The sequence below is a fragment of the Euphorbia lathyris genome, chromosome 5, assembly GCF_963576675.1.
Source record: "Euphorbia lathyris chromosome 5, ddEupLath1.1, whole genome shotgun sequence".
In the NCBI taxonomy this organism is placed as follows: Eukaryota; Viridiplantae; Streptophyta; class Magnoliopsida; order Malpighiales; family Euphorbiaceae; genus Euphorbia; species Euphorbia lathyris.
The window spans coordinates 80,962,889-80,972,032 of record NC_088914.1 but is presented as its reverse complement, the minus strand read 5'-3'; the positions used below and the strand labels follow the sequence as shown (position 1 = coordinate 80,972,032).

The 9,144-nt window shown below is 36.9% G+C and overlaps 1 long non-coding RNA gene across 1 annotated transcript; it reads left to right on the top strand.

Annotated features, from left to right (window-relative positions):
• The first annotated feature begins 2,440 nt into the window (after nt 1-2,440).
• LOC136230748 (uncharacterized) lies at nt 2,441-7,638 on the top strand. Its single transcript, XR_010689521.1, has 2 exons — nt 2,441-2,611; nt 6,378-7,638. It is a non-coding gene; the product is annotated as an uncharacterized lncRNA (long non-coding RNA).
• Nucleotides 7,639-9,144: the final 1,506 nt, after the last annotated feature.

Sequence of the window (9,144 nt, the reverse complement as noted above, 5' to 3'; positions counted from 1 at the left end):
GCACTCTTTGTTAATTGTAACCCTAGTTAGACTTTTTACTTTTTTATATTTCTTTTTGATTGAGCTATATAAGCTCCTTAACTTGCAAGGATATTGAACTTTTATCAAATATAAACTTTATCTTCTTCAACAATGAGGGTTTTTCATTTCCTACGGATTTAGACCGTAAAACCAGGATTAACTCATTCTAGTTTAGCTAGAGAAGAAATATCTTTGTTAGTTTACAATTAAACCTAACATGTCCCGATTTAATCTACATCAGATAATCATCCCAATTATTTTCGAGGAACGTTCTGGAATTTTGAACATTCGTTATTACGTCTCGGAAGTTTATGGAAATAAAAGTAGGATTTTTACCGATAGAATACTATTTTCCCTAATAAAATGCTAAGAATTGATAATAATTACCTAGATGTTCTCAAAATTTATTCCAATGTAAAGAATATTGAATTTAATATTTTTGGAATTTTTTAGAATAAAAATAAGGTTTTATCAATAAAATTCTATTTTTATTAATGAAAAGCTAAATAAAAGTCAATAAAACTCTAGAAAATTATGATAATTACCTAGATATTCTCAATACATTATAATGCAAAGAATATTACATTCGATATTCTTGTAATTATTGAGAATGAAAATAAGACTTTTATTAATTTTTTGATTAAAGATTGGTTAGCAAGGAAAGGTAAGCGGCGAACATCCCAGCTATGCTGGCACCCCACCACACACCCAAAAAAGCCCCGAACCAAATTTATTAAAAGATTAAATAAATGTCATGATACAAAAAGAATAAAAAAAAATGAAGTCAAAGAATTAGGAAATGCGATAAACGCAATGTTTTACACGGTCATGAAAAAAGACCGACCCACCAAGTCGATGTTGTTGCCGTCCGTCCATAATTTGCAAGCGAGTCCGCAACATGACTTTTATTAATAAGATTATATTTTCTATTTATAAAAAACTAATAAAAGTTAAGTAAAATTCAAAAGTTATGGTGATTCCATAGATATTCTCAAAATATATTCAAATGCAAAGAATATTTAATTTAATATTTTTGTAATTATTTAGAATGAAAATATGATTTTTATAAAAATATATATGATTTTTATAAAAATATATCTTTTTTCAAATAAAAAAGTTAATAAAAGTTGAAAAAATCTAGAAAATTATGATATTTACTGGATATCCTAAAAATATGTTACAATACAAATCCCTCAAAAAAAAAATATGTTACAATACAAATAATATTGAATTTAATATTCTTAAAATTATTAAGAATGAAAATATAACTTTTATCAATAAAATTTATTTTTATCAAATAAAAAAAATCTAATAAGAGTTAATGAAGTCTAATTTTTTTTTATAATTACTTAGATATCCTCAAAATATATTCCAATAAAAAATAATATTAAATTTAATATTTTTGGAATTATTGAAAATAAAAATAGGGCTTTTATCAATAAAATTCTAATTTTATCAAATAAAAACTAATAAAAACTAATAAAATCTAGAAAATTATGATAATTACTTACGTATCCTTAAAATATATTCTAATACAAACAATATTGAATTTAATATTCTTGTAATTATTGAGAATGAAAATATGGCTTTTATCAATAAAATTCTATTGTTATCAATTAACTAAATATCCTCAAAAACCACGGGGTTGTGGTAGAGTGGTAAAGGCTCCTCCTCCCTTAACCAAAGGTCCAGGGTTCGATCCTCGCCTTTGGGAATGGAAAGAATTTTCGTGGCCAGCAGTCCCACCCATAGAGGTGCAAACCATCTGCGAAAGTGAATAGCCACTGCTGTCGGCGGTGGATACACTTACGAACCAAAAAAAAAAACTAAATATCCTCAAATATATACCAATACTAAGAATATTGATTTTAGTATTCTTAAAATTATTAAGACTAAAAATAGAACCTTTATAAATAAAATTATATTTTTATGAAATAAAAAAGCTAAAAAAAAAGAAAAAAAAACTATAATAAGTACATAAATATTCCCAAAATATGTTCAAATATACTACATCTATTTCATATTACATGTCTTTCTAGAGATTCTTTTTTGTTTCATATTACATGTCATTTTATATGATCAGTAAACGTTAAGTCATCTTTTTTCTGCTATAAAACGCGGGTTTACGGAAACTAATTAGAATACTGGACTTATTATAGAATAAATAAATATCAGAATCAATAAATAAGGGGTAACAATGTTTTTTTCAATATCCTTAATTTCTATAAAACTCTCTAAAAAGACATGTAATATGAAATGGATGGAGTAAAAAATATTCAATTTAATACTCCTGAAAACATTATGAAATAAGATTTTTTATTTTTATTTTAAGTAAATGGAAAAAGATTTTTATTTACAAAGAATCTATTTTTAATAATAAAAATCTAATGGGAGTTTCTAAATAATAAGAGTAAGAAAAAGAGGTGAAAAAAAAGAAAACACGTGAAACCGTCTCTCTCGCAAGGAAGCATAGCCGCCACCGCCGGTGTAGAACCTTGAACTGAAGCCATCGCTGCCGTCGGTGTCCTGGTTCTGCGTCGTCACCGCCTGCCGTACTCCGCCAGTGAGAGTTGTCCCTCCGATGGTGAAGGTAGTCTCAAGCCCTTTTGAGTTGTTGTTTTCATGATTTACGTTTTTGTTTCAAGATCTTCCGTTGCGGTTTCTGGTTTGTTTTATTGTACGATTTCTTTGCTGTCTGGTAGTATTTGGCTATTTGATTCTTTACTGCTGGTTGAATGTGGTGTCCGATTGTGTGCTTTGGGTGTGCTTGGTTGATTTGCTTGTGGATTTTTTCGAGTTAGGGTCTCTGTTTTGTGTGTGGATTCTAGCGAATTTGGTTAGTTCTGGCGGAGAGGGGCGGTGGTGCAATTGAGAGTGTGGTGAATCGGAGTAAGCGGATGTGCTCTACTCTGTGTGGGTGGGGTTTGTTGTTGCGTTCTTGATTTGGGTTAGGAAGATTAGACGTGAGAGGTGCAGTTCTGTAATTTGAGGGGCTTTGTCTAGTTGAGGGTGAGGAAGGCATCTGGTTCTGTGTTGAGATGGAGAGGGAAATGGAGGGCCTGAGAATCGAAGGAGAATAAGGGGGGCACCTTGGGCTGGTAGCACCGCCGATAGCAGAGGTAGTGATGGACTCGGGACTTCGCTTCCTGGGTCGGTTTGCAGTGGATAGACCACTCAACTTCTTGAGTATGAGAAACCGGCTGGCAGTATTATGGAGACCGGTTAGAGGCATCGAAATTCAAGAGGTAAGCCCTAATCTATACTCTTTTGGGTTTTTTCACCCGATTGATAGGGACAGGGTGATTGCTGGAGGACCCTGGAGCTTTGACAATTATATTTTGATTATGAATAACTGGAAATTTGGAGTCCATGTGGATGATGTGCCTTTACTGAATTATTCTATATGGGTCCAAATTTATAGCTTACCTATGGGGACTATGTCTGAGATAGTAGGTAAACAACTAGGGAATTTTCTTAGGGTTTTTTAGGAGTATGATGAAAACAATAATATTGGTATTCATAGACAATTCATGCGTATCAGAGTCAGCCTAGATAGTGAAAGGCCGTTGAAAAGGTTTAAGAAATTAAAGAGTACATGAAATATATGGGTTTTAGCAACTTTCAAATATGAACGTTTGGGAATTTTCTGTTATGTTTGTGGCCGTCTGGGCCATACGGAACGCTTCTATGAAAAAGTGTTCAACCTACAGGGGGTGGAGATTCAGAGAGAGTGGGGGAGTGGCTAAAGGCCCCAATAAGGAGAGGAGGCGATGAAAGTGGGGCGAAATGGCTAAGAGAGAGCAATAGGGGTAGTAAGTTAGGATGGAGCCAGAGGGGGTTTGGAGGTGGTAGAGGAGGAGGGATGGGAGCTCTAAGGGACATAACTAATATGGGGAGAGAGAGAGGGGAGAGGGGGCCAAATAAATAAGTTGGGGAAGGGGAGAGGGAGGTTCTGATATGCCCAGTTTCAGGGCCATTTCTTAAGATAACAATAGAAAATGATGGCAGAGGGAGAGGGAGGGAGAGACAAGGGGGTTCCTAAGGACACTGAGATGGATTTAAATGAGGCTAGGAAGAGGAGAAGGGAGGGACAAGGTCAGGAGAAGGAGAAGGAAGGGGAGAGTATGCAGGGGGAGGGAGTCTCTATTTTTGGAAAGGATAAGGGGATTTCTACAGAAAATGAATCGGCGAGTCCTAAAACACAGGGCCGCCGGGGAGAATGAGTTGTTTAAGTTGGAACTGTCATGGTCTGGGTAACCACTGGGCTGTTCGTTCCCTGAAGGAGTTATTTTCTTCATAAAAACCCGCTATTGTATTTTTAATGGAAACACTTGTAGAAGATCAGCGTTTAAATTTAATAAAACAGCAGTTGAAGTTTGAGGGAGCATTCTGATAGGGGTCAAAAACTCCTATCTTTGGGTACGGTTTTAGAACGGTTTTTAGCGTTATTTAGTTAATAAGCGAGCAATTCTCGCATTTAAATGCTTTTGTGTGAGTTAGTTAGAAATTGGAAATGTTTTATTTACTTTTCGTTGTTCAGGCTCGTTTTATGATCAATTTAGGAAAATACGGCCAAAATGGCATGCATATTATAATTCCGTTATCTTTTGAAGCTAATTTATTCGTCAAAAGTCGCACCAAACGAAGCGTTTGCTCAAAATAAGCGATTGGCGGGTCAATTTAGCCTTTGGACTAATGTTGTTTGGAGTTTATGTGCGTGTGCAGGTTAAAACATAATCAATTTCAGGCAAAAATCGTGTCTCGGGGACCCCCGACAGTCGCTCGGCGAATTGAGCATCGGTGAGCAGCCCAGGCGCTGCTCGGCGAGCTGCCCAGGCACTGCCCAGGCACCGCCCAGGCACCGCCCAGGCACTGCCCAGGCACCGCCCAGGCACCGCCCAGGCACTGCCCAGGCACTGCTCCTGCTCTCTGAGCAGGCTGTGCCTGCTCGCGACGAGCAGTGCCTGCTCGTCGAGCAGCTCGCCCTGCTCGGCGAGCAAACCTGCGGGAATTGGTCAAAAAGACCAATTCTGCCCCCACGACACCACGATGGACCCCACGACTTCCTACCTGCATAAGGACACGAAATAGGTCAAGAAAAGGGCCCGAGCCACGCCTATAAATAGGATTTTTCCAATGTAAATTATGATCTTTCATTATTTGTAAATTTCCCTAGCTTTCCCCTTGAATTTCCTCTCCATCTCCTCCATCTTCATCGACCTCCATTGAAGCTCCTTCAAAGCTGTTCTCGAGGAATATTCAAGGTCCGTCCTTAAGACCTAGGAAGCCGATTGCAGAGTAGACAGGTTCCTTGAAAGGGATTTTCGTATCTCCTTTTACTTTTCCTTGTTTGTACTCTTTGATATAGTCTATGAATCCTAGGCTAATTGTATCCTGTGACATTATCCTTCATCTTTAATAATATTTTAGCTCTTATTTTGTTCTATGCTTGATTGTTTAATCTTTGTCTTACGCTTTATTCAATTGGTTTAACTCATTCAAAAGCCCCAAAATCGAGTAGGCACATATTGTGAGCTGAATCTGACCTAGTCAGAGGCTAGGAGATTGACGACCTCTTAGTTGATTAAGCCCAAATTGCTGAGCCTTAGACCTAGTTTCGGCCTTACAAGGGAATCACGCACTAGGAACTTCAGGAGGGTAAGTAGGGTTAATCGCCTTGAATACAAGTGACTTAGATTAGGTTTTTAATCAATAGACCTAATAACCTAACTTCGTTATTATCGTTCATACCATGTTCCTTCAGGTAATTGCATTAGTGAAAGATCAATTAGGAGTAGTTTAACTTAATCAGGAGTAGTTTAACTTAATTAGGTGTAGAATAACTTAGTTAGAACTAGATAACCAAGCTAGGAGTAGCGTAATTCAACCTAGGAGTAGATTAACTTAATCAAACCAAATTCAAACCCCCCTAAGCCTAGATAACACCTAAGACCAAGTAATTCGATACTTGTGGTAAATAAGTCATGTGGATTCGATACCTGGACTTTCCAGATTTATTACTTGATAACGACGGGGTACACTTATCCCTTAGTGAGTCTTCTTCACCGAAGGCGCATCAAGTTTTTAGCGCCGTTGCCAGGGATTTATTTCTTCTGCAATATCGAACCAAAGGTTGATTTGTTAGTTTAGGCATTCGTTGTGAATACCCTTGTTTATATCGTTATATCGTTTATACTTGTTTATACATATACCTGTTTATACATATACTTGTTTATATACAATTCGTTTGTGAATATCTTTGTTTATATCGTCTATACTTGTTGATATATAATTTCTTTATACTCTTCTATACTTGTTCATATCTGTATACTGTTACTTATCAACTTTTGTGCTAGAACTTCACTTTTTCTCAGCATTCTCTGATCAATGAATTGGCAAGAAAAAGTAGAGTGGCAAGCTCAAAATTTTACTATCCCATCAAGACCATACATTCATGCCCTGGAGAATGAGGCTCCCAATCCCTCCATGGCCGACTTAAATAAGAAAATGGATATCTTGATGGCGAAACTGAGCCTCAATCACCAAAGGTTTGTTAATGAGCACAGGGAAAACAAATTGGGAATGTTTCCTTACGAACAAGCAAGCCAAGTTCCTCCACAACCCTCTAGCTCACGAGATGAGGTGCTGTCCCTTTTGAACGGAATATCAACCCGACTTACAATCAATGAGGAGGTTTGCAAGGACTTGAGCAACCAATTGGCTCAAATAAACCATGAGATGCAAGAGCACTCCCGGGATGCCCTCCCAAGCATAAAGGAAAACATAGAAATCCCACAAAGGGAATCAGCTCAAGCCATCTCTTTGAGGAATGATGAAAAGGTAGAACCAAGTCCACTGTCACATGCATCACTCAAGGTAAGTGAAAAACCGGAAGCGGTAAGCAACCCCGGTTCAAAATCTGAAATTCTAAATCATGTGATAGAAATAAATGATCAAATCGAAGCTTGTGTATATCAACTACCTTTTCCTCAAAAGTTAGAAAAGTTTGGATTTACTCCTTATTCAGAAGTTTTCATTCTCTTCGACCTACCAAGAGAATCCAAAAGGGAGCAAACCAAACTTTTTCATAATATGTTTAAATTCGGCCTCCTACTTTCATTAAACTTATTTGAGGCTCTTAATCCGTTTTGTAGGTACGGGTTATTTGTTAAGGAGTTCGAGTTCCTAACGCGAGTAGAAGCATACACATAGGCGGGAATTCTATGTCGAGCTCACCGACTATAACGTAGCGCTTCTTGGGAGGCAACCCAAGTTTTAATAAAACTTTTCAGGTTTATTTTATTTATATTATACATTGATATTTTAGTCTAGTTGTTTAGTTTTCTTTTCTTCTATTTTATTTTATTTATTTATTTTTTTTAAAGTGTTCAGGTTTAAAAAAAAAAAAAATTTGGCCCCAGGAGGCCCAGCTCGGGCGAGCTGGGCACTGCCGCCCAGCTCGGCGAGCTGGGCACTGCTCGCCGCGCGCTGGGCACTGCGCCCAGCCCGCCGCTGGGCACAGCCGCCCAGCCCGCTGCTCGGCCGAGATAAGCAACGGTTCGGGATTTTTTCCCGAACGGAGTTGAAATAAATAAATAAATAATAAAATAAAAAAAATGGCACCGCAAATCATCAAATTTTTGGCGATTGCGATAAAATCAGTAAGTTGTCTTCTCCACCCTAACTTTTTGCACTTGTACTTCATGGTTTGTGATGCAATGTTGGAACTTATTGCATATTTTTAGTGTGAGGAGGAGGGGTAGACAAACTTACAAAAATTGTATAATTTTTTAAAAATTTTGTTGCGTCATGTCTAGTTTAGTTTTACATTTTTCGGGTTTTATTTAGGTTTTGCATGTTTAGGACCTAAAACCGTGAACCTCCTTCGAATCTAAACTTTGTTATTTGTCCTTGAGGACTTAGAACCGAATCTAAGATTGCATGACAACTAGTTTAGGTGTAGGACACAACCCTTGTATCTGTAAAAGCATGAGCTAAAGTTTGCATTTAGACCCTACTTTTGAAGAAATGCTAAAATCATTACTTAGGTAGATAACTTAAGAATTGAAGGCATGTGATATTAAACTTGAGTTTGGGGAGAACTAGTAAACACAAAATTGAAACCCAAAGAATTGTGAGTTGAATTTGAGCCCAAGAGCGAACATCAAAAAGTTCTTTTTCTTGACATTTTTGTGTGAATGCTTTGACTTGTGGAAAGATTACAGATTTTGCACCTAATACTGTGTTGAACCTACATGCAATGATTTGAGATGGTAAACGATGAATCAACCTCATTAGAATTAACCCTTTTCTTTACCTTATTTTCTCTTTTTCATCCACTCTAGGAAGCCCCTTTGAGCCTATATTTTTGTAGTTTGTAGATTTTTCTTTCGTCCTAACCCAATTTTTGCAAACCATCACTTGGTTTGTTACTTAACCCACTTTTTTTTGCAAAGCTCGAATTGAGCCTTTGTTTTCTTCTAGCGCTTTATCCTTGTTTATGGCATCACAGTAGCAAGCCAAAAGGCTAAGAAGTGATTGAGCAATGCGATCCAAAACAAAACAAAAAAAAGAGAAGAAAAACAGAAAAAGAAAAGAAAAGAGACGAACAAAAGAAGGAGAACTCTATCTCCCAGTTCTTAAAATCAAAACATCTCAAAGAAAATATAACGAATAAAAAGCTCAGTCACTTCATACTCGCTAAAGCCATTTTAACTTTGTTTTTCTAGCTAGAACTATTAACCCGTGTTGTACCTTTAACCCTCTAACCACATTACAACCCCAATTCGAGGCTGTTTTTGATATCATCGGAGTCATATAGCATAGTAGAGGAACTCGGATGAACGTGCAAAATCAACGTAATCCTAAGCAAGAACATAAGCCGAGAGTAAACACTTTAGCCACCAAAATTGTGTGAAATGAGTGAACTACCTATGGTGAGGTGTTTTACCTAGCGATCCCCTCAAGCTCTTTTAATTAAACATGTGTCCTTTTTCTTAAAACATATGACCTATGATAATTGAAATGCGGCTTTTGGATATCGTGTCTCTACTTTGTATTTCCGAATGCATGTAATTATAGATGCTCGAAATTGTGTCAAGCACCTAGTCAAACCGGGAGGTT